This window comes from Dipodomys spectabilis, unplaced genomic scaffold (assembly GCF_019054845.1).
Source record: "Dipodomys spectabilis isolate Male_0828 unplaced genomic scaffold, ASM1905484v1 ptg000567l, whole genome shotgun sequence".
Lineage (NCBI taxonomy): Eukaryota > Metazoa > Chordata > Mammalia > Rodentia > Heteromyidae > Dipodomys > Dipodomys spectabilis.
Window position 1 is genome coordinate 2,769,735 of NW_024871244.1, and position 26,903 is coordinate 2,796,637.

Sequence of the window (26,903 nt, forward strand, 5' to 3'; positions counted from 1 at the left end):
GGCTCAGTGGAAGAGCGCTTGCCCTGCATGCCTGAGGCCCTGGGTTTGATTCCTCAGAACCACATAAGCAAATAGAAACAAAGTCGGAAGTGGCACTGTGGCTCAAGTGGTAGAGCACTAGGCTTGAGCTGAAGAGCTCAGGGACAGTGCCTACGCCCAGAGTTCAGGCCGAACGACTGGACCTCCCCCCCCCAAAAAAAGAAAAGATGAAGTAGAAGGGTTGGGATGAACCTAATTTCTGGGCCCTGCAAAGAAGGTGTCTGTGGAAAAACAGATTCCTTCGATATCCAATGGCCTGTAAGATGGGAAGATTGTATCGGGCCACAGGGGCTTTTAAACTTCTTGTTGCTCCTCGCCTTCCATGCAATCTTTGGGGAAGAGATGTCCTCACTAATATGGGTACTCTGATAACAACAGATGATAAGGCTTTTTATGAAGACATCATAACCAATCGAGCCATTAATCACCCACAGTACCCCCAATTATAATGGCCACTGTTCCATGACGAGAGCCAGTTCCACTCTAATGGGACACCACCAAACTCAGCCTATTTCCTCTGAAAACCTCCCTCATCTCCAGGCTCTAGTGGAGGAGCAACTAAAAAAGGGACACATAGAACCTAGCATCAGTCCCCACAGTTTCCCATTATTATTATCCCAAAAAAGGCTCAAGGAAAGTGGAGATTTCTCCATGATCTACGTTCCATAGTCATATACAAAAGATAGGAACGCTTCAACCCGGACTTCCACACCCTTCTGTAATACCCAAAGATTGGCACATTGCCATTATTGACATCAAGGACTGCTTTTTTCTACCCCCCCCCTACATCCCAAAGATAAAGAATATTTTGCCTTTTCAGTATAGGAACCTAATTGTCAACTACGCACTTATCGATATCTATGTAAAGTTCTGCCTAAAGGTATGAAAAATAGCCCTACTATATGTCAGATGTATGTTGCCCATGCTATTAGGCCTTTGGTTTCCAAATGCTTTTGTGTCCATTACATGGATGATATTTTAATAGCACATAAAGATGCTACAACCATGCAAACCTGTTTAACACAACTCAAGGAGAGCCTTACAGTGTTGGGCCTTCATATTGCCCCCCAAAAAATTCAACTTAAAGCTCCTTACTCCTATCTTGGATACCATGTAAAGCAAACAATTACCCCAAATGGGCCTCATAGTGTCATTAAATCCCAATATACTTTAACTGAATTACAACAATTATGTGGACATATCAACTGGGTATGCGATTTTATGCATCTCTCCACCCACCCACAACTCCAACGGTTATTTCAATTGCTTCAGAGACCCTCTGACCCAACTTCCCTTCGTATACTTTCACAACAAGTTACTGATTGATTATGGTCAACACTCTTCGTATTTTTAGATACCACCGAAAAAATCATCCTAATTATATGAAATAATAATGGCCTAATGGCAGCACTGACTCAAACCCATGGTGTGTTACAATGGGTCCATCTTGCCACTTCCCAATTACCAAAATTTATCATATCCATTACCATGCTATGCAACCTGGCCATCAAAGGCGCGGAATAATGCTGTCAAACTTATGGTCGATTCCCCAACCATCTTATATGGCCCATTACAAAAACAATCTTTGATTTCCTAACAACCGAAGAGGCATTAGCCTTAAGTGTCATCCACTACTATTTTAACATTGATAATCATATGCCCCAAAAACTCGTTTTAAAAGTTACCCAACAACTCCCACTTTCATGGAAATGTTGTACTCGTCCCAATGGGCAACCTATCCATCAAGCCATTGTACTTTTTACCGATGTTAACAAAACTGCTTATGGATTTTACAATGCCAATACTAAAAAATACATGCTTCAACAACATTCCCTGTCTGTTCAAGCTGCTGAATTACTGGCCATTTTGCTCGCCCTTACATCTTTTCCCAAAGAACCTCTTAATATTTTTTCTGATAGCTTATATACTGTACAAACTGGTGCCATTCTTCCTGGAACTTTATTAAAAGATGATGATCATGATGTAACAAATATAATGTGCAAACTTCAAAATGTATTAGACAATCTTGTCCAACCCTGGTACATTCAACACATTAGATCTCATAGTAACCTCCCCGGATCCCTAGCTGCTGGAAATGAAGCCATTGATCGCGCTGTCACACCAACTGTACTACTCACCAATATGTGCATGGACCAGGCCCGAACGTTACATGGTCATTTTCATTTATCGGCAGCTGCTATCAAACAGTTATTTTCTGATTTAACGCACCAACAATACAAGCACATGATTCGGTCTTGCTTCTCTTGTGCACCTCTTTTACCCTTAGGACCACTTCAACCCATGGGAACAAATCCACGAGGATTTAGACCCAATAGCACATGGCAAATGGACATAACCCATATCCCCCAATTCGGTAAACAAAAATACGTCCATGTATGCATGGATACATTCTCAGTCTTTATAACAGCCTTAACCTTAACAGTGAAAGAACAAGGCACACTATTAAGTCACTTCTACATGCCATTACAATTATGGGCATTCTTTAGACCCTTAAAACAGACAATAGCCCTGCTTACACCTCCAAACATTTTCGTGAATTGTGTGCCTTTTGGAACTTTACACACCAGACAGGTATTCCATATAATGCACAAGGCCAAGCCATTGTTGAACACAGTCATAAAGAAATCAAGACCGTTCTTTTAAAAGAAAAGGGGGAACTGGAGGGGCTAGGGCTTAAAGATCCCCAAACACAATTAAATTATTGCCTTAGAATTAAAAAAACTTTTTAACATTCACACCCATCACATATGGGACCCCTGTGTCCCTGCATTGGGGACCGATGAAAACACCTACTCTGTTCCCTTTGGTTAGATGGAGGGACCCCATCACAAGAAAATGGGAGGGCCCTGCTCCCTTAATGGCACAAGGGAGAGGATTTGCTTGTATCTTTCCAGACACGAGTGATGAACCTGTTTGAATCCCAGCTGCAATTGTCCGACCAACCGTCACCACCTATGAACAAGATGTGTCAGTTACGCTTGAACAGTGCGAGGAGGAGGAGTCACAAACCTCGAGCTAGAGCCCATTCCATCACTTGGGGAGACCTAAAGGGATTGGTTGAACAAGCCCAGGCTATGGCCCCAGACCCTGATCTGGGGCATGGTACTCTATTCCTCCTATTGTGTGCCATTATTACAGCCAATTCTCAATCTGCTGCAGGGCAAGGTAAGATAACTTTAATGCCCAGCCCCCAAAAAATCTTAATGATGGTAGGGGAAGTTACCACCATCTTCCCTCAAATGCTTTCTTCCAATGGCACAGTTGGCCTTCCTTTCTTAGCAGATGCCTTATGACATCAAAAAACAAACCTTACTTTTAGATGGAAGGGAGCCATCTCTTTTTGTTTTTCAAACGAGACCATAAAGCAATTTGATGGCTGTATCATCCCCCTCGCGACAGTAATGCATGGGATGGGATGGTGGAGCTACACAGGACCCTACCCCATTTGTCCCACTGGAAAAACTTGCAATCATGCTACTGACATACCTTTTCATATGCAGTTGTGCCCACGCAGGGAGTTTGATAGCTTTGGCACTATTTCCACTCCTCTTGAGGAATTAGTTATTAGCCTTTGTGCCAGTTCCTGGCAAGGCAATTTATTTGGGGACTTCACGTTGTCCCTCTACCCGGCTATATACAACCAATCTGAAAAAGATCCCAAACCTCAAAATCTAAATGAGTTTTATGACTCTTCAGGAGGATGATTGGGAGACCTATTAGGCCCCATGCCAATCGTTTGCCCATTACATTCCTGCCTTGATTTGTCCCCTATCCTATTGGCCAATACTCGTCGCTGTAACCGATCTGGATACGACAAGGTGTCAGGAATGGTAGTTGTTAGAGCCCCGTTCTTTTTTTGTCTAGGAGACAACTCCTCCGCTACTTGCACTCTCAGCAATCACTGACAACCCAATGACTCATATCCTTTTGCAGGTTTGGTACTTGTTCCCCCATTTATTGCTCTGGCTACTAATGATGCTCAGTTTTCCCAGGTTCAATTGATTCATACGTGCACTAAAAGAGCAGTAGGATTGATCACTGCAATCGGGTCCGCAATCATCTCTACAGTGGCTTCAGCTACCACCGCTGCTATATTGCTGTCCCAAAGCATGTCCACCGTGCAGCAGATAAACCAGCTCATCCCTCAACTGTCGTCCATAGAATTACAACATTTACAAGTTGCCAATCATCTTAAGGGAGACCTCCTTGTGCTCCAACAACAAATAGACTTGCTCCAAGAACAGATTACGTTTCTTCGATTACAACAAGGACTATATAATGCTATGACTACTTCTGTCAGCTTTCCACTCCCACATCCAATGTCACTGAACTTAGTAACTACATCAAAGGCCCTTGGTCCCTTAAGTACTTAAACTTCACCCAAAACCTGCTGCATGATGTTACCTGCCTAAACCAGACCACCATACAGCTTACTTCCGGTCCCTCATTTTTAGAAGATGTGCTTAAAAAGTTACAACAATGGTTTTTGCCATCCTCTCTGGTCATCTGGGGAGGCCTTGCACTTGTAGGGCTTACTCTCCTAGGAATTATTAAATGCTTGCACTCCTGGCAAAATTGCCTCCAACGATGGATCACCATAATGATGGTCCTTTTAAAATAAAAGGGGAAATTTGTGGGTAGAACCGGTCACATCTGGTTGAGTCAGTTAGAGTAGCAGTTGAAGCACACTTCCTGCTCATAGAGACGTGACCCACAGGCATGTCTGCCTAGCTTGACATCCATGAGCTGTCTATGCTCCCTACATGCCCCCCGAGGACCAAACAGTGCCTGTCACCAAGCAGTGCCCATCATCAATTCCCCACTAAGTAATTGGTTGGGAAGGACTCAGGAGGTTGGGAAAGCTGGGGCTATAAAATCCCAACCCTTGTGCAGAAATAAACAGCCATGCTTAAGCCTGTTCTCCCAACATGTGTTCCTTGTGTGCGTCGTTCATGCTTACCTCCTGCCGGAGATCTAGCCCTACAATGTAGCAAGGGGGGAGGCCTTATAGTCCTTCACCTTCACTAGACTTGAAGCCAAGAATCTGTGATAAGTTGGAAATCAGGCAAGACCTAAGAGGAGGACAGAGAAATAGGACATAGGAGCATTATAATTTTGTAACAGACACTGTCATCCAAGTTATGGGTGATTTAACTCTATTCTTCTCCATACATCTTGTTGAGCAAATGAAAGACGAAGAGAAAAATAATCTATATTGAAATAATTTTCCAAAGAATAACTTCACTATTCCTGATATTGTATCTAAGGAGAGTCTTAAGAGAGAAGACACAAGTGCAGTATTCTTCAGTTTCCTCTAAGCATCTTGTTAGCAAAATATATCTTTGAGGTTATAAGTGATTGAACCAAAAATTGGTGGAGTACTTATTTTTGAGGGCACTTTAGACACAAGAAGACTCTCAAGGTAAAAGAAAAAAGAAAAAAAGTATAGCTAAATATTTGTGATCACAGGTTCTTGGACTGGTATTTTGGAGACAAAGTTTTACATTAGAGATTGTCCTCATTAATATTGATGCTGGGTTTCCGTGGCAACCAAATGCAAGGGGGAAGTTTAATGGACTCGCTTGGATAAGTAAACAGCATAATAGAAAAAAATGTCAAATAATATTTAGTGAATTATTTTGAACAATTACTTTGCCAGAACAAAGGAAGAAAAATATAATTCAAATCACTTGACTAAAACTTATGAATAAAAGTAGTCAATAGAAATGAGAGAAAACATAGAGAACTGTTTTATCTCCAGTCTAGTAATGGGTTCTTGATCTTGTTTCTTCCATTCTATCTTCACATGCTATCAAGTGTGGCTCAGGACTGGAGAACTCGCAAAGGAAAATATTTGCAGCAAATGTAGGTGATTTAGACAATCTATTTAAATCTGTTAAAATTTCTCCTCTACCCCAAACTGCCCACTTTAAACAACTTTGTATGTTTTTCCCAAAATTGTCCTTCATTAACTATTTAAAATTTTGAGAGGTCATAATCATACTCTATACAGATTGCTGTTTCGTTGTGCTTTTTTTGAGTTTTTGTTTTTTGTTGTGTTTTTTTCACTGAATTTCAAAAGGTTGTTCTAGTGTGTTGCAATTAAATATGTCCATCTAATTGTTCAATGTTCCTGGATCAGAGTCACTCCTTCTATCATTTTCAACCAACCTGTTCTACAAGATTTATTTCCGATTTACTACTTCCTTTTTCACATGTGTACAATGAGTATTCTAGCTGTACTTGCCCCTTGTTCCATATTTCATTCATTCTATGACTTTACTATTATTCCTCTCTGTTTTCAACTTCCTGATAGTCATTCTGTTAAACTGTCTGTTAGTCCTTTGAAAGGTTTATATACATTCCATGGAGTTTCAATTCTGCATATACTTAAACTGATGTCAGCTTATATTTCCATAATTCATTCATCTGAAGTAACAATTTGCAAGACTGGAGACATGAAGCACCTAGACATGATTTTATTCTCCTCTATTTGGAAGATTAATCTGTAGTCAACAAAAAAGTTTAAAAATGGCTTAGAATGTATTCCTATCCGTTTTATAAATGGCTTTGTACAGTGGTTTGTGATTATTTTACTTTACATGGGATAAAATTTTCTACTACCTATAAGTTTTGCAAAAAGAAGAAAACTGAAATTTACTACTGAAGAGGAATATGATAGAAATAGAAGACAGATTTTATGTTTGTCAAATCTGTGATGAGTACCCATATTCAAGTCTTAAAGTCATATTTCTTACTATGTTAGACAGATAGGGAAAACATAAAAAACCATATGATAAGGCAATTATTCATGACTTTTATAAATGTACTTATTATGTGATGAAATTTACTTTATTAGCTAATGTTTTGGTTTGAAATATGGGAGGCTGATCTATTTAACGAATTTTCGAAGACACCTACTGAAAAACACAAATGGTGTGTGGGGGGGTCATATTTCTACACTTTAATGAATGGTTGAACCTGTTTGGCATTAGTGCTGGGTAAATAAATCAACTCTATTTTAACTTGTCCCTACACTTGAAAAACTAGTAACATCACTAAATATCATCTACTTGTAAAGTCTTATTTTGGTAAATGTGATTTTAAAAAGTTTATTTGAAAAGGAATATACTTTCAGGAGATTAAATGTAGGTTATCATTTGTTTTAGAATGACAACATTTTTACACTACAGAATCAAGGTTTCCTGAAGTACCAGTGTTTTGAAGCACTAAGGATCTTCTCAATTAATGTTTTTTTCTGAATTATATTTGACCTCTATGTGAAGTATTCCTAGCATTGGTAGACCAATTATGGATCTATCATTCCACGAACTATTTTTGGCCTACTGATGCTGGACTGAAATCATTCATTCATCATTAGGAGAGGGGTATTACAAATAATCTTGTGACATTTGTGGTCTTGTTCAATCATATGGAGTGGTCATCTGAAAATTGAAAGTTTGAATTACTGTACTTTCACGTTTTGTGATTTCATCTTGCATTTTAAGTGGCCTTGCATTTCCCAATTACTTACTGTTAATTCCTGCATTTCAAGGAATTGGGGCCCTGAAATATAGGAAATGAGAAATTGAAATGGGTTTTCAATTACTTTCTGTTGGCATGTTGCATGGCCCTAGTTATCTGATGATGCAAATAACTGGGACTTGGGATCCTAGGACCTGTGGATCCTGTAGAAGAATAATGCCTTTTAGACATCATATCAGCAAAATTTGAGGATAATCAGTAGGAATGCTTCAGAAATATGGAGAAAACAGTTTGGGACCAGCGAGTTAAAACAATAAACAGAGAAGCAGAGTAAAATCCCTTATAAATAAGAGGAAAACAACATTGTTTTTTTTTACCATGTGAATTCAGAAGACCAAGAACACTTAGAAGGTATCACAAGTTTATACCAAAAACATTGCATTGATACTTTTTATATTCTAATATATATTCTAATCCTGATTATTTATATTCCAATCTATTTATTGTAATAAATATCAATTAATTTGTCAAATTATCAATTAATTCCAGTAAGATTCACTGTGTGAAATATAAAATCAGTACACATAAATATAAAATATATAATTATATATAATATAAGAAAATGTTTTGCATTGTTCTGTTGTGGTAAGGGTATCAAAGGCAACTGTTTTAAAGTATTTTTCGATTACCTCTACCTCAGTGTTTGGTAGAATTAGACCTAAAGCTTTACCATTCGGAGATGTACAGCCTAGAGGCAAGAGGAAACACTGTGATTAAAACATTACCAATTTAAGGTCTAATAATGAGGAGAAACATATGGACTTCTCCCGGAGTTATGGAATATATTTGGTGATAGAAAATCAGTGGTGCAAGTTCCTGCCTGGTTGGATGATAGAGAGGCCAGGACATGAGGTAATCATGCATATGAACAATCTTCTCACCTTCTTGGCTTTAGCTATTTTTGAAATTGTAGGGTGTAATAAACACACACCTTTCAGTGTGAACAGTTCTGTCTGAAGTGTTCGTCTCTCTATGATCCTTTGTAACTAAGATTAGTTTTGCTCCTATAAGACAATCTATGCTGTCAGGGTAAGATATTCTGGTTGGTCTGTTCCTACATGGAGCAAGGGTAAAGGGTCAGGGAGACATTTGTGCCAGTAAGACCTCATTTGGGAAATTTTAAGCTGCAGAAGTTTAGAAGTAGCTCTTAAGCAAGGCTTACTTTGAATCCGTTAGCGCCACAAAGCTAAATCAGTTAATAAATAAGTACTTGAAAATCCATCTTCTTTGGACCTAGCTATAAAGGCTTCAAAGTATGATCAAATTTCAAGTGAAAAAGACTTAAAATAGTTATTGAAAAAAATTGCAAATGTGAGCAATAGAACAAACAATATAATTTTTTTCGACCATACACAGAATTTTACAGAAATAAGATGAATAGCAAATTTGGGAACTATAAGTTTTCCTTGTTACAAATAGGCAACCAAGGATATATTTCTGTCTTAAGATTGCATTATTAACTACTTAAATTTAGAGGATACTACATGCTTCAGCAACACATCTACCCGAATTACAATACAGAATTTAACATGGCTTTTGCACAAGGATGATATTAAAATTTGTGAATTATTCCATATTTTTCATTCTTCAGATGCAAGAAATTAAAACAGTTATTAAAAAGTTGATTACAAATATACAAGTGTAATTATACATGTAATTCATAGACATAAAAATTATTTTGATATCAGTGTATTCAATCATCACCTTTTTAGAAAGGCCTTTACATAGCATTACCTTTATAAAACTTTTGAAATGAGATAACATTGTCATTTGATCCCAAAGAAATAAAATTCTATAAGGAGATAGTAATGAAAGGAATATTAAACTGTTTCTATATCGAATGCAATATGAAAGGGCACATTTATTAATGAACCTATATATTATAAAACAATGTTGAATTCAAAGTATTGTATCTAGGAGATAAAGAAAAGATTATGGACATTATACAAACAGAATACTAAATATTTTAAAATATACTTTTTTCAGACAAGCACCAGAAATATCTTTAGTTTCTGTACTACTCATTTTAACAGAGAAGTTAAAATTATTTCTGATTTAAAAAAATCACAAACTCTATAGAAATCATTATAGATGTATACAAACAAATCGAATATTTTTTTTTCATCAAAGTCAGGAAATTCACTTGGAAGAATACCATGGAATCCATGAATTTTTAAAGTAAATATTGCTGTTGTTTGTATTGTGAAAATATTTTGTATGGATACATGGGATGGACTTTGAATTTTCAAATTTAAGACACTTAACCCAACCACTAGGACATAGGAGAACAATTTGTACAGCTTTCCACAACTTCAAAGAGGTAGTGATACACACTTATTCTTTTGGCAAGATCAAATGCAGTTTCTTCCAAGTTGTGCTTCAGATCTGGTTTGATATAATTGTTCAACAGAAGGAGATCCAGAGTATCCTTGCTATATCAATTTCCAGCAGCAAGATACAAGGGGGTCAAGAGGCCTTTAGTTTGGCCATTGGTGTCTGCATCATGATGAAATAAAGAAACCACTCTGGTATTATTCCATGTATAAGTACTGTGCAGGGGTGTCCAGACATTCACAGTTATTACATGAATATCTTCTTTGAGCCACCAACTCATGGACAATGTCTAAGTGTCCACTGTAGGCTTCTCGATGAAGAAGGGTATGCTCATGGTTATCCCTAGTATTCACATGAGTGGCCTTTTTGGAAAGTAGTTTCTGCACTGTAGTAAGGCGATTATTTTCAGCAGAACAAAGAAGAAATTTGCTTGATCCTATTCCATTTTTCTCTTGTAATTGATACCATTTCTCACTTTTTCATCTTGTTCCTCAACTTCATCAGAATTGCCTAACCAGAGACTTTGAGTGCCAGTGAGAATGAGCTGTCCATGTATTTCCCCAATAGTTCACATTGGATGAAATAGTCAGAAAAAATCCGCTGAATTTTCTGCATCTGTTTTTTCCCTATTATTTTCTCTTTTTTCATTTTTACTATCCTAAACTATTCTAAATGGAGAGTAGGGATTTGGTAGAGAGCAGAGGAAAGATTTTCCTCCGTATTCAAAGGTACAGACTGAAAATGAGGACCAGTGGTGTCTTCATGTGCAGCTTATTCTAGGAAATAGAAAATAGGAAATAATGATTTATATTTTAATGAATTGGGAAATGACAGAGCAGAAAATGAAATGATGCAACCAAAAAATATATAAGCAAAATAAATTAGGATAATTATGGAGCAATCATATTACCTATGAGAACAATGAGATGGAGAGAGGAAGAGAGATACAGATGTTCAATGATCTAGCTAGCCACAAAATCCATCCCTCTGATCAAATTATAGAGCAAATAATTTTATTTTTTAAAGGAGATGGAAACAGAAATTAAGATCTGATGTCTCCATTGTTTTTAATTGTATTTTTATTATCTTAAATACTTGTACAAGGGAATTTCCATTCAATAAATCAGTTTTTTTAATATAATGGATTTTATATAACTTTTCCACACCCTTCCAAACCTCACCCCACTTTAATTTTTTCTAGTTTCATACATCTGCATTGAATATTATACCTTCACTCTCTTCCTCCATAACTCTCTTTATTCCTTCCTTTTGACTTCCATTCACATCTTCCAAGTGATAGTTTCCTGGTATTCATTTTCATGGAGTAAAATTCAATTTTATAAGAAATTACACCTTTGAAATACTCCTCTGCAAATAGCATGCTTTGATTAATATTTTTGTGTAAACTTGTATAAATTTCTAGCTTCCAAATATGAGATAGAACATGGGTCCTTTGTGTGTCTGGCTCTGACTTAGTTCACTTAATATATTTTTAGATCTATCCATTTCATTGCAAATAATGTAAGTCTTCAAAATGGATGGGTGCAATCCAATTCTGTGTATGTGCCACACTTTCTCCAACCATCACTCTGCCAAAGGGCATCTGGGCTGTTAATGTAACTTGGCTATGGTGAATAGTGCATTTTATTGTAAACATTTGGAAGAATTCATCACTACCTTTATGGGAGCAATCCTTTAGCCAGTTTTCCAGAATAAGAACATGCCTCCCTTCATTTTCATCACAATGTATTGCAAGTCCTCAAAAACACACTTCCCCCTACAGGTCTCAATAAGCTAAAACCACACTGTGCCCATATTCTTTCAATACAAGTTTTTCATAATTGTACATATAATTCAGTGAGAACCTTCTATATACTTTCCTAATGTGAGAATGAGGGACATGACAGAGTAAAAGTAAGAAATATGCAATTTAATTAGCTATTATCATATTTAAAATCATTTTCAGCTCTAATTCATAGTCTCAAATAATATTATTAAAACTATTCGAGGCTGTTGCCTGGCATCCTGGTTACTCGGGAGGCTGAGATCTGACGATCATGGTTTGAAGCCATCCTGGACAAGAATGACCAGGAGCCTCTTATCACCAAACAACCAACAGAAAATCAGAATTGGAACTGTGGCTCAAAGTAGTAGAGTAATAGCTTTGAGAGAAAAATCTCAGGGACATCATCTAGGCTCTTAGTTCAAGAAGTACAATCTACCCAAATAATATCTATTTAATTTACATCTGTGTAAGTAAAGTATTGCCATCACCCAAATGCACAACCATGCTCATTTGCAAGGTAACTCTGTTTTGTCTGAAGTAACATAAAACAATTTCACTTAAGTTGAAAGCATTGCACCATGGGTTCATTCTATCTCTCTCATGCATTTTTCCACTCAAATACTCAAATCTTACAATTATTACAATTACTTAAAATCATAGCTTTTTACTTTAATACCCAAATATTAAAGTTTAAATTGAGTGTCTTGTGCCTCCTAAATGGGTGTTCTTACCATTTTGTCATGTCTGTAGCCCTAAATTCTCCTGATTACTTTTCATATAATTGTGTGTGACCTTGGGCTCAGATCACGTTATGCTATTTTTCCTGGAATTTAGAATAATAGGTGCATGGCACTGTTTACAGATATTTCTGTTCAGTCTGTGCTTTAACCTCTATTCTCACAACAGTAAACTCCCATGTAGTCAGGATTTTCATAAGCTTGTCATAGCTGATGTTTTTTTGTAAGTCTTTGCAGTTCTTGAGTACTGAATTAATTTGTTTTCTTGGGTTGTTTTGTTCCATTTGAATGTATGTGTTGAGTTGTTCCTCACTTTTTCTTTTGTTTCTTTCAATCAAGTTCTTACCTAAAGTGCTGAGAAATCAATTCTTCTTTTTCATGATAGTCAAGGTGAACATGATTTGTTCCAAAGCAATTTCAGTAATATTTAAACACCTTCATATCTATGGATGGTATATAAATGATAAGTGCTGCGAAGGGTCTTTTTATTTTCACAGCAGTCTTTGTCATACACAGACAGATCATGAAATATATGAAGATAATGAAACTACAGATGCAAGCAAAGAGAAGAAAAACCTATTATTAATTGTTTGACAGAAGCTTCCCTTCTAGTGAAAGAAATACATTGCTTGATGCAGGATTTCACAAAATTATATTGCTTGGAGGAAGCTAAACAATCACCTAATTCTACAGAATTGAGGGAGAAGAATCAAACTCCTGAATTGTTTATATTTGGGTCAAATAAAAGCATGCTTCCAAAAAGAGAGTTGACTTAGAGAAACATGATGAGTTGTATGTAAATAGAAGCTTAGTTGATTTTGTTAGTTTGTAAACTAATACAGGGAAATAGAGTACAGCAAGGTAAAAAAAGAACTTCGCATTGAAACACTCATGTGTGTGTGTGTGTGTGTGTGTGTGTGTGTGTGAGTGTGTGGGTCTGTGTATATGCATGTGTATACACACACGCACATGTGCAAGTGTTCATTCATTCATTCATCATCCTTAAGCTTCTGTGACCAAGGATAGGGGTTTACCACTTGAGCCATTGTTCTCTTTCAGGTTTTTTGGAGATAATCGCATGTATTTTCATGATTGGACTGGCTTTGAATAGTGGTCTTCATATCTAAGCCTCCAGAGTAGCTAGCTAAGCTTATTCAGCCTCCAAGGAGCTAGTTAAAATTGGGGCTATCCTCTACGCTTCACTGCTCTTTTATTCTTGTCCTGAGGTGTTCACATGCCTAAGTCATATATATGTCTAGTTGCTTTAAAAATACTCTTACTGCTTGGCACCAGGGGCTCCCATCTGAACTCTTACCTACTGAGGAGGCTTGAGAACAGAACCCAGGCCAAAAGTTTAGTGGACTTCCTTCTCAATCTATAGCTGGGTGCATTGGATCATTTCCACCATCCTGCACTATCTACAGGTTAAGATTGGAAGGACTGCAGAATCCAGGCCAACCAAGGTAGGAATCTAGACAAGTTGGTGTGCAACTCCTATGCCATTGATCATGGGAAGGCTAAAAAGACAGATCAGGTGCATGTTCTTGTGGAAAGGGAACCCCTCTCCTAAAATTAACCACTGATATGACACCAGTCTACCAAAGACAATACCCCAATTTTAACACAATTTCCCACAACCAAAATAAGTATATACTTTAACATGCAAAACTTAGTACAATCTGCTCTTTGCTCTAATATCAGCTTCATCTAATTATCATATGATGAATAGTTTCTTAATTAAACTTATTATATATTTAAAAAGACCTAGAAAGTTCTTTCTCACTTATTAATTGCAAACGAACGGCAAATTGCCTCATTTCTTACATATTGACTACCACTATAAATTCATCTTATGATTATTATTAGTAGTAATATATTCTGATTTATTACTTTACTTTGTAACAGTTTTTAAACTTTTGGCTTCTCTGTTGAAGTTGAAGTATTTAAATAGTATCATCAAATTATATTACTTGGGTACTTAGGGCAGTTTTTTAAATAGTTTTTAACAAATGTTTTCTAGTAATTCTGTTTTTTTTTTTTTTTTTTAGGTGGGGGGTCCGGTCGTGAGACCTGAACTCTGGGCCTGGGCGCTGTTCCTCAAGGCTAGTTCAAAGCTAGCACTAGACCACTTGAGCCACAGCGCCACTTCCGGCTTTTATTTTTCTGTTTATGTGATGCTGAGGAAACGAACACAGGGACTCAAGCATGCAAGGCGAGAGCTCTACCAGTGAGCCAACTTCCTAGCTCTCTACGAATTCTTAATAGGTATATTATTTAGTTAATTTTTAATTTCAATTTAATTTTATTGTGAAGGTAATGTACAGAGGGGATACAGTTACATAAATAAGATAATTAGTACATTTATTATGGAAGGAACATTGTTATCTCTTCCATTGATTTTTTTACACACTCAAAAAAAAACTACTGATGCTTTTCCTGTCGCTATTGCCCAATGGGTACTTTTCTTTCTTTGTTCATGCATTTTTTTTATTTAAAATTGATATACAGAGGGCTTACAGTTACTTAAGTCAACTAAAGAGTATACTTCATTTTATTTTCTAAATTTCAAATTTTGAACTTAATTATTTTCTTTTGTTTCTTTAGGGTAATTCTTTTTTCAGAGTTGTAGGATTAGTTAATTTAGTTTTGCATAATTTTAACACATGTAAATTATTCAGACATATATTTTGCTTTCAAAATAGTTAACATGTGAATATTTAAAGATTATTTTCTTAAATTTTATATGGTTGGTGAATTTAAATAAATTTATTTTCTTATAGTTCTAAACATATTTTTCCAGGTAATAAATACTGTATTTTCAAGAATTCCATACTTTATTAAAAAAGGCTTCATTACATGGTGACGTTTTGGAAATATTTGTACTTGAATTTAAAAAAATGTTTGAGCTGTGCATAGTGATTTGTGGTTTCCATTTTTTAACTATGGTGGGAAGTTTAAATAGGGTTTGTAATTCGGGAGAGACTGGGAAACTATGAGACCTTATCATAACATTTCCAGAGTGAAATGATTAGAGATATAGCCATCCCTAGCAAGATATAGAGCACCTGGTTATCATATTCTAAATCTTGAGTTAAAAAACCAGTAACATCAATCTTTTGTTAAAAGATTTTGTTTCAAAATGTTTATTATTTAAAACTTGTTTGCAAATTTCACATGTCTTTTATTTCTTAATTTTCAATTTACTTAATCTATAAGAATCCAAGTATCTTGTGACTATTTTATTTCTACTAAAATTTTAAATTGTATGAGCAATGTTATAATTTCATATATTAAAATAATTTTATTATTTGTGATAATTTCCTCTGTTTAATATGATAATAAGAATATTCCAAATGTGTGTATTTGCTGTGTGTGTGTATGTGTGTGTGTGTGTGTGTGTTTATGTGGATTTTTTGTGTGTGTGCTTTGTGTGTACTTTATAATGCTTGGGAGATCACACAATTGCTTCACATATGTTAGGCCAATGTTTTACCACTGAACTATACTGTCTAGTTATAATACAAATTGTGTTTTAAGTTATGATATTTAAATTTTCATACCTAGTATGCTTTTTCAAAATTATATATGATAAAATGAGATTCATCTTCTATTCACATTAGCAATTGTTATTGTTATTCTTTCTCTTATTTCTTTGGAAATTAATTATATTCCTATTACAACTTTTTTACATTGTAACAGCTCTATTCCATGCTTTATTTTCTATTTTATTTTTTCCATGTTATCTGACTTTCATTCCAAACTATCAGGTGGATTAAAAAGAAACTAGAATCAGGACACTTTAATTTTCTCCTTCTCTTCTCTAAAGACTTTCTGTTTTTTGAAACAATACCAATGAAATACAGCTCCTATGTGGTCCACCATTCTTCCCCCTCTCTCTCTTCTGCAGTACAGTTCAAGTCGTTATCATTCAACTTTGTTATGCTATAATGTTATCTAAATCTTAACTCATTCCTAAATTAATTTTAGTTGCTTTGAGCAATCTCTAAAGACATTATTCTATATATAATATCAGGGTTTGTGTTTTCACAAGGTGTGAAATATGAGTGACTTTCAAACGTCTAGATATCTCTGGAGAATATTGATCCACCTGCTCGATAATCTCGTATGTAAATTCAAGGAATACAGATCAGTCAGAACAATCTTGTAAAATGGTGTAGCTTGAGTCTTCATCGTAGCTTTGAATCATATTACCATGTTTAGTGAAGATAACATAGTTGTACTATAAGAACAAACACATAAAAGAAGGTAACAGATTTTTCAAAAATGAATTCTTAATTTTATGGTCCACAGATTTTGAAAAGGATGCTATGACTTTATGAAATAAAATCAGAATCTTAAATGGTTGTATTGGCACTATTGCCTCTCTAGATTTAAAGAATGATATTAGACTACTACCTCAATCCTTTGTTTCTTTGTATGTTGGTCATGGGGTTTGAACTCTGGGCATGGGCACTGTCCATGTGCTATTCAGCTCAAGATGAGCACTTTACCGCTTGAGCAACAGCAAAACTTCCGATTTTCTAGTGCTTTATCCGATATAAGAATCTCATGGACTTTCCTACCCGGGCTGGCTTTAAACCATGATCCTTAGATCTCAGCCTCCTGAGTAGTTTGGATTACAGGCGTGAGACACCGGCACCTGGCCTACCTCAAACCTTATAAAGAATGTGAGATGTAAAACTAAATGTGAGATGTAAAAACCTATAAAACCTAAATGTAAAAATTCATGACATTGGATCAGTAAAGGTTTCTAAAAATTTGACATGGAGAACATTAGTGGCTAAAGAAAAGAAAGAACGGGATTATATCAAGTGATAACTTTTCATAATTCAAAGGCCACTATAACAGAAGTGAAACCATATCCAAAAGATCGAGCGCACATATTTGTAAATGCTACAATGTTAATGCTACAATGATTCTGAAACTTAAGTATTTCTTTTTTGGTCGGCTGTGGGGCTTGAACTCTGGGCCTGGGCGCTGTCCCTCAGCTATTCAGCTCAAGGCGAGCGCTCTACCACTTGAGCTACAGTGCCACTTCAGGCTTTCTGGTGGTTTTATTGGAGATAGGAGTCTCACTGTCTCTCCTGCCCAGGCTGGCTTTGAACCGCGATCCTCAGATCTCAGCCTCCTGAGTATCTAGGATTACAGGCGTGAGCCACCAGCACCTGGCTGAAACTTAAGTATTTTTATATCTTCTAATTCTATATAAAATTTTTTCCTGAATAGGACATTTCTTTAAATAACATATGTAAATTAATAGTCAATAGGAGGAGCATATGAAATAAGCTCCTCTTTAGTGTCTAAGAAATAATAAATAGAAAACTCACTAGTATGACCATAATATAAAAAGAGGATGCAAAATATAGTAATGCATTTGTGGAGAAATTGATATACTTCTCATAGTGATCGATTTGTATAATACTGCAATCATCTTAGCAAACAAGTTCTCAAGTCTTCAAAAGGTGAAAGGATCCAGGCATTACACTTCTATGAATGTATTAAACAGAAGTAAAAACTTTTTGGACAGAGAATGTAGTTAATTGACAGTGAACTTGAATAGTATTTGTGAGACCCTGGAAATGATACCCAAAAACATATTTTGAAAAGATTCACTATAGAGGATGTATGCTGGACAAATTCCTGTATCTGAATTTTATATCTATTTTAATGTCTGTTCTAAAATTTACAGCATTTCTATTTGAAGAAATGCAAGTTTGTGAAAATTAGGCTTTGAAAACCTATGAAGGTACAATTCACTTCCAAAGCACTAAAATGTATACAATAAAAGGAGATAATATATTGTAAGTGAATTGCATGTCAGGAAAAAAAAAGTATTGTTAAAACTTCTTTCACACAAAATGCAGAATAGCTAAAAAGATGTTTTTGGTGTTGTGAAAAACTCTTTGTAAACTACTGCATTTAAAACACAGATATAATTTCTGTTTATTTTGAGGGTATTTTGTCCGTTTGAGTTTATACAGCGATAACTCAATCCAAAAGTATATGTGATAACTGGAATACCTAGGAATTATGCATCACTTCTAAGTTATTTTTTTATTATTTTTATTTTTTTATTGTGAAAATACTGTACAGAGGGGTTACAATTATATGGACAAGATAATGAGTAGATTTCTTATCAAACTTTGTAGCCTCCTCCTTTGTTTCCCCTTCCCATCCCTTCCCAACCTCCCCCGCCTTCCCACCCAAACCTCCCCTCTACCCGCTCCACCAAAGTTGTAAAGTTCTTTTTGACCTACCGACTTGTACATCTCATTGTTGCAATGGGTCCACCCGTATCCTCCATGCTTTCCCTTATTTACAATATTTACTATATGTCTGAGTCAAGCAGAAAATATCAGATAAGGTGATGTTAAGGATATAAACGCTAAGATATGTATTCAAATGTTTTCTTTCTTTCATGAGATTGTTTCAAACACTTTTATAAGATTATTTATTTGTTGCTTTGTATGTCCCTCCCCCACAGTATAACCCCTGCTTTCACTGTATTTGATGTCAGTATAATTTGTGGAGGGGAAGGGGAAGAACTTCTAAGTAATTGAGAAACATTTTTGGAAGAAACTTTTAGCAAATGACAGAAGACACAAATCTATGCATCTGCACTTTTTGAAAGTCATATGCTACTTACTCAATCCAATTGCTTATCTCTACTTTGCTATGAAAAACGTATTCTCAAGATAAGAGCCAAAAGCAGTGAAAAGAACAAAATAGACAATCATCTTGATTTATTTGTGAAAGTAACAAATGAAATAAAACAATTCCACTTAAGGGACTCCAATATTAGTGTATGTGAAGATGTTCCTGAATGCTAATATGCATTAAATTTTTGGAATTTTAATTTCTATTAAACATGAAAACTAGAACAAGAAAACAAATATAGACTTAGAGTGAACCAGCCTTGAAATCATTTTCTTACTTGTTTTGAAATTACAAAAAAATTGATACTCCTTTGATACTCATTTAAAAATATTTATCACTTATGATAATTCAAATACCAAGCCAGAGTAATTTTATATAATCATTATAAATATAATTTTATTACTATTGTAAAATAGAAAAAAAAAAGTCCCAATATATGACTTACCTATCATTATTCTTAACTTCTAATCATTACCTAAATCTTAATCTAAATAGTCAAGTCTTTAACATAGACGTAAATATTCTATACTTTTTACTTAACATTTTCCAGGGGTATGTATTCATGTTTCTAAGAAATGTTCACAGCAGTTAAAAGATACTTTTGTGAAAATAATGTGATATATTTTGTTGTTGTGGGTGTTGTTTTTAGTGGTTAATTGGAGATATGAATCTAACAAGTACTTTTTTGTCTGGGCTAGTTTCGAAAACAATTCTAAGATCTCAGAACCCAGAATAGCTCTTTTTATAAGGGTGAGTTACCTGCACTTGGTTTCATGAAGTTTTTGTTAAAATTATACTTTAAGATGCTTGTTTCACTATAATGTATATCATTCTACACATAAATTTAGATATATGTATATATTTCTGAGGACAAATAATCTCTAAAAATGTACTATTCTACACATAACATTTACATATATATAGAAGACAGATATATATGTATATATATTTATTTTTATATAGAAGACAAACTCCCTCTAAAATATTTATGCTACTCTTTTTGACCTTTTTCATTTCAAAGATATACAGTATATTTTTCTAAAAGTTTCCTAGATTAAAGTAATTAATATTTCAATAGAAAGTAGAGTTTATTAATTTCAAGGGAGTTTTAGATATACACATGATATTGTAGTAAAATTTACAGTATATTACTTGAAAGGGTTCTGCCCAAACTCTTAAATATTTGATTGTAGTTAGGGGAGAGAGGAAGTTAAATCAAACTGATTAGGAATTTGCAATGCTTCAAAAAATTTATTCCATAATTTGTTATAAGCACATAGTCAAGCTACCTGATCTGGTTTAATTTTTTTGTTCATTTGTCCAAAATTTCAATATGGATGCATGCACAGTGGTAACATTAAAATTATTAATCAAAAGACAAATAATAATAAAATCATAGACACATATCTGACGTTCAATAATAAGCACTTATAATGCTAATAATAATTTTGATGGAGAGGATGATGACCACAGTGCAGCCTGATAATTACGATGTTGTGATTGAAAAGGAAATAAAAAAACTTAGACATCTTTGAAGCTGGATTTTCCACATTGAATGCATAGTTATAAACAGCGTTGGATTACATACAATAAGAATAACAGGAGAAGGGCTGGGAAGGTGGCTCAGTGGCAGAGTGCTGGCCTTGCCTACATGAGGCTCTGGGTTTGATTCCTCAGCACCACATAAGCAGAAATAAGAGGAAGTGGCACTGTGGCTCAGGCCCCATGACGAACCAAAAAAGAAAAAAAAAAACAGAATAACAAGAGAAGAGTTTGAATATCAAGAAATAAAATCACATAAACAAGTAGAGACAGTAAAAACCCTAATGTTATTCCAGGAGTCTTTCTAATGTATACTCACTGTTGTTGGTGGTATTATTTTCTTATAAATAAAATCATCTATTTCCACATTTTGATGAACTAAGATGTAGGTTCCAACTTAGTGTGATTAGATCAAATAACATTCTCCTCTAGATACCATTCAATAACCAATGTTTTCCAATGATATATAAAGAGTATGTTCTTCAGTACAGCTGTAAAGACATGACACATTTTTACATAATACTACTTACATATCTGCAGTTACCATAAAAGAACACAGGCTGTAGAGCCAGAAATTAAAATTTATTTTTACTTCTGCATGAAACTATTTCTGACTTTATACCAACAAACTGAATTCGACTCTTTCCTTATTTGAAAGCTAAGTTAGAAAATGTAAGGACTCTTCACTTTTCCTTTTCCTTGCTCTAGAATTCAACAAATATATTCTTCAATATTTCTGGTAGATTACATCCATTTACAGATGAGAAATGTAAGACCAACTGTCAATGTTGTGAGTAAATAATGTTACTAGAATTTTTTTCTGAGTTCTTCACTCTGTGTGCTTACAAGAAGTGTCATTGGGTGATGGAGAGGATCAATATGAAAAGACTATGGGGAGAAATGCATACTTTGTAAACAGTTGTTTTAGGACTGAGTGACTGGTGTTGAGTATTTGCAATAGGCTGGTGTCAGGGGCATATAAAGGAGTACATAGAAATTTTATTAGTGAAAGAAACAGAAAATCTTGATCATTCATCTTATCTAATAGATAGAGGTGGGGTAAGAGGAAATCTAAAGTTTTTCCACATCTCTGTCTCCTAACTGTGTTAGTTACATTCTTGGTGATGAGGATTACAGGGGGAAAAGATGGATTTAGAGGAAAAAAACCTCTCTGATAGTTCTAAGGTTTATTTTATAAACAGATTCAAAGATAGGTCTGTTTGGACATCATCAAAATATTCACGACCATGAATATGAAAAATAATAATAAAATCAGGGACATTATTAAAGGGAAGAGGAAAAGGAAAGTTTTGACGAAAGTGTGAACAATGTGAGTACCAGTGTGAAAAAGATTGGAGGAAAGAGATAAACAAGGAAACAAAAAAGTAATAAACACAGATTTACAGAAGAAAAGGAAGGAAAGAATTTTCAGGAAGATATTGAAGGAAATCTAATATTTGGATTTGAAAAGTAAAAGGATATAGACAAGTTCAATAAGAACAGTATTTTGGTGAAAGGCATATTGATAAAATGTAGAGATATGAATGTGAAAACATACAATTCTGGATCCATAAATTCAACATGTCCTGTTGATTATAAATGTTGGGAACAAATGCTTTAATCCTGAACTTAGAAATATTATATACATATAACTGTCATGAACTTTTCTTAGTGGTATTCTGTTAAAATTTTTGAAAACTTTATTTAGCCAGGAGATTATAGATTGAACTACAGCACAGACAAGCCTAATTTTTCCTACAGTTCCAATTAGTGTCCCATCTATCCATATCAGTTTGGGATTTTATTGAAATATATTTAGATATGTTTGGATATCTTATCAGCCTACTCATTATAAATGTAGTACAAGTAACACCAAGTATTAGGTTGATCATACAGCTTTACTGATGTGACTGAAGACTCCTGGAATTGATTCCTCCTTAGAATAGAAAATGCCTCAATAGCCATTGACACATCATAACTGCCATATACACTATTGAAATCTAATTCTTGTTAGGTTTATCTCCATGCTGAAATAACCCTGTCAACCAACCTTACTCAAATTCTTATATGTAGGAAAATGTTCTTATAAACTTCAAGCTTTTATTGAATGGAAAAGTTCTGATATTACTCTCACCACTAGGATTAAATTCCTAAAAAGATAAGACATTTTGCTTTAATGCATTTCTTTCATTTTCTCATACACATTGTCAAGAAGTGAAGGATTCTGATTTAACAATAATACAATCCCAACTTGTATTAACACAACATCTAGGATCTAATGTTAATTCGGTTACTTACTAAATAGCTCCAGATTTTGTGGATATTTATATTTCTCCTGAGTAAACTAATGAACTCCAGGATAATGTCCCTAAGAAGCCTTTCAATTCTAATATCACTGTTTGTCTGAAAATGCTTTAATTTCTACATCCTTTAATGTGGGCATAGGGTTATATTGTGGAACTTTTCTCCTCAGAGACTATTACCGTATTGCTTAACATGGACAAAGTACCTTCATTCATAGACTGGGCATGTAAAAACAAGAAGTGGTAGTTGAACAATGTTCTTAGCAGTTTGTACAGATGAAATGGAAATAGAGCAACTCTGAACTCAAAAGGAATGTGCAAAGAAGACAAAGGCACAAAGTAGAATCTGCCAAGAAAAGCTGAAGTATAATTTCAAATAATGTACTCAGGTGTGAGGGTGTGTTCAAAGTACAGGTTCAGACAATGTAGTTGGATATCTTGGGCGGAAAACTGCTTTAAACTATTCTGGGATAATTGTACAAGTAAAGGCCCCTTAGTCTGACTCTAATCAGCCCCAACATCATCACTTTAGGGACTATTTTCCAAGTGCAAAGTAAGAAAAAGTAGGCTGATTACAGTTAGTGTTCAAGTTGAAGCAATGGCAATCACATAACTTTTCTTATAAGTGTTCATTTATTTTGGAGCATTTAAGTAGGGAAAAGCCAAGTAAATATTTTGCATGTATCTAAACTAAGTGGGACGGGTTATATTGGTCTCATTTTAACTTAGAATTTATAGATTATGTCTTTTTATTTTTTATTCGTTTCTTGGTTGGTTTTATTGAGACAAAATTATATTCTGCTAATTGGCCAAAGTTTTTGATCAGCTCAAGTAAATTGGGAGTGGAGTCTATGGAGTCCATTAAATACAAGATCATGTCATCTTCAGGTTTTGTTTTCTTCTTTTTTTAAAATTTATAATTTTTTTGTGAAAATACTGTACGGAGGGGTTAAAATTACCTGGGCAAGATAATGAGTACATTTCTTCTGAAGCGTTGTAGCCTCCTACTTTGTTTCACTGATCCATCTCTTCCCATCCTCCCCTTGCGCCACCACCCAATCCTCCTCCCCACCACCAAAGTTGTAAAGTTCGATTTTGACATAATGACTTGTACATCTTATTGTTGCAATGGGTCACCTGTATCCCTAGTTAAATGATTTGTTTTTGCCATTCCCCTCCAGAAATTATACCGACATCAAATACAGTTAAAGCAGGGGTTATACCATGGGGGAGGCACATACAAAGAGACAAATAAATAATCTTATAAATGTGTTAGAAAAAATCCCATGAAAGGAAAAAAAAAACATTTGAATACATATCTTAGGGTTCATTTCCCTAACATCAACTTATCTGTCCTATTCTGCTTGACAGAGACATATTCTATTTACTGCAAATAAGGGAGACGATGGGAACATTGTTTATTTGGGTCTGGCTTACTTTACTTAATATAATTTTTTCAAAGTCTTTCCATTTCCTAACAAATGGGGCAATGTCATTCTTCTGATGGAGGCATAGAATTCCATAGTATATATATACCACAATTTCTTGATCCATTCATCTACTGAGGGGTCTCTGGTTTGGTTCCATATCATAGGTATTGTAAATAATTCTGCAATAAACATAGGTGTGCTGGTAGCTTTAGTATGGTCTTCTTTGTGATCATGTGGGTAAATGCCCAAAAGTGGGTTTGCTGGGTCATAGGGGAGCTTTATGAGGAGTCTTTTGAGGAACCTCCATACTGCTTTCCACAGTGGTTGAACAAATTTTCACTCCCACCAACGATGTAGTATGGTTCCCTTCTGTCCACATCCACTCCAGCATCTGCTGTTATTAGAGTTCTTGATTATAGCCATTATAATTGGGGTGAGGTGGTACCTCAATGATGTTTTTACTGGCAATTCTTTTATGGCTAGAGAGGTTGAGCAGTTCTTCATGTGTTTATTGGCCATCCTTCTTTCCTCTTCAGAGAAGTTTCTCTTTAAGTCTTTAGCCCACTTATTTATTGGGCATTTGTTTCTTTGAGGATTTGTTGTTGGGGGATTTAATTTTTTGAGTCCAAGTATATTTTAGATATGAGACCCTTGTCCATTGTATGGCTAGTGAAGATCTTCTCCCAATCCATGGGCTTTCTATTGATCTTGCTAGCTTCGTCCTTTATCATGCAGAAGCTCTGAAATTCATGCAATCTCATTTTTCCCATTTGTCTTTGATTTTTTGTGTTTCTGGATCTCTATTAAGAAAATTTCGGCCTGTGCCAAGGAGACCTAGGATTTCTGCTATTTCATCCTGTAATATTTTCAGAGTGTCTACTTTGACTATGACGTCTTTGATCCATTTGGAGTTGATTGTGGTGCAGGGTGATAAATAAGGGTCTAGCTTTATTTTTCTACAAGCAGTTAACCAATTTTGCCAGCACCATTTACTGAACAGGCTGTCTTTCTTCCATTCTTCTTATTTTAGTACCCTTATCGAAAATTAGATGCCTATGGGTCTGTAGATTGATTTCTGGGTTTTCAATTCTATTCCATTGGTCATCTTGTATGTTTTACTTCATCTTTCCCTATTTGGATTCCCTTTAATTTTGCATCTTGTCCTATTGTCCCAGCTAGCATTCTTATACTAAGTTGAAGAGGAGTGGAGAGAGCAGAAATACTTATCTCTTTCCTGAATTTATAAGAAATGACTTTAACTTTTTACCATTAAGTATACTGCTGGCTGTAGGTTCGTCAGTCCTTAGCCAAAAGAACAGCACTGGAACAATATCAGTTCCAATTTCAAACTATAGTGAAAAGCCATAGTAATAAGAACATCTTGGTACTGGTACAAGAACAGACCTGAGGACTAACGGAATAGGACTGAAGACTCAGAAATGAACCAAGTGCCCTGTAGCCACCTGACCTTGACAATGGAGCTAAAAAAATAGAATGGAAGAAAGACAGTCTTTTCAGTAAATGGTGTTGGCAAAATTTGTTAAACACCTGTAGAAAAGTAAAGCAAGATCCATATATATACATATATATATATATATATGTATATAGATAGATAGATAGATAGATAGATAGATAGATAGATAGATAGATAGATAGATAGATAGACAGATAGATAGATATCAGCCTGCATGAGAATCAAGTCCAAATGGATCAAAGACCTCAAAATAAAAGCTGACACCGTGAAAACATTACATGAAGGATAAGAGAAACTCCAAGGCTCTTTAGCACAGGACAAAATGTTCTTAATAGAGAACCAGAAACAAAACAAATCAAAGAAGGTTGGAGAAATGGGATTGCATGAAACAGTAGAGCTTCTGCAAGGTACAGCTCATAGATAGCAAGATAATCGAAAGCCCACTTACTGGGAGAAGTACTTCATGAGTCATAAAACAGACAAAGTTTTATATCTAAAATATACTTAGGACTCAAAATCATAAATCCCCCAACAACAAATCCTCAAAGGAACAACTGCCCAAAAACTAAGTGGGCTGAAGTCTTAAGGAGAGATTTCTTTGAAGATGAAATAAAAAATGTCCATTAGACACATGAATAAATGCTCAACTTTTCTAGTCATAAAAGAAATGCAAATCAAACATTGAGATTGCACCTTACTCCAGTTAGAATGTAATAATGACAGATGCTGGTGGGGATGTGGCTAAAAGGAAACCCTACTGCATTATTGGTAGGAGTGTAAACTTGTTTAACCACTTTGGAAAGCAGTATGGAATTTCTTCAAAAGACTCCATTAGAGCGCCCCAATGACCCAGCAACCCCACCTTTGGGCACTTACCCAAATGATCACAAAGCTACCAACAAAATCATGTTTATTGCAGTATTATTCACCATAGCTATGATATGGAACCAAACCCGATGCAACTCAGCAGATGAATGGATCAAGAAAATGTAGTACACACACACACACACACAC